Source organism: Echinops telfairi, unplaced genomic scaffold (assembly GCF_000313985.2).
Source record: "Echinops telfairi isolate 266 unplaced genomic scaffold, ASM31398v2 ScPeMD7_7435;HRSCAF=8473, whole genome shotgun sequence".
Classification (NCBI taxonomy): domain Eukaryota; kingdom Metazoa; phylum Chordata; class Mammalia; order Afrosoricida; family Tenrecidae; genus Echinops; species Echinops telfairi.
The window spans coordinates 286,323-287,112 of NW_022111335.1; positions in this window are offsets into that span (position 1 = coordinate 286,323).

Consider the following 790-nt stretch of genomic DNA (forward strand, 5'->3'; position numbering starts at 1 on the left):
TTTGCATTGTCAATGAAACACAAATAAACCTCTTTATTTTATTCTCTGCTTTGAGCCATGATCCATCTGACATCAGGAATGCTATGTCTTGTTCCACATCCTGTTGGCTCTGGTCTGAACTACTGGCAGTTCCCTGTCAATATACTGCTGAAAACTATATTAGATGGTCTTAAAGAAAATCTTACTTGCTTGAAATATCAGTAATAGCATTCTATATTTTGAGCATTTTATGGGATCACCTCTCTTGCAATGGGCACAAATTTTGTCCAGTCAGTTGGCCAAATAGGTGTTTTCCAAATATCCTTGCACATGAGAGTGAGTACTTCTAGTGCTTTTACAGTTTGCTGAAACAGATAATAGAAGTAGGAAAGATAAAATAAAATTTAGACCACCTTGTCTTCTACCTGAATAGTGTCTCAGGGCCACAGGCAAGATGTGAATTAAAAAAAATGCCTGATATCTTGTTGCAAATTATTTAATTTTTAGTAGATACAATCTATATGGGGGTGGGAAGATATCAGCAATGGTCCACTCAGTATTTGGGGGGAGGAACTTCTGTAAACAACAGTTCTTGATGCCATCTCCAAGGAAACACTGAATTATTCTAATCAAGGTACATGAAAGGTAACCCAGAGAAGTTGGAGAATCCCTTATCCTTCTTACCCATGGCCCCAGGAGCAACCCCATACAGACGTTCCCCCTTCTCATCGCCAGAGGAAACTGAGAGATGCACTCGATTGGGAAAGGCACTGCTCTGCATTTTCTATTGCTGCAATGCTTATACCACTGT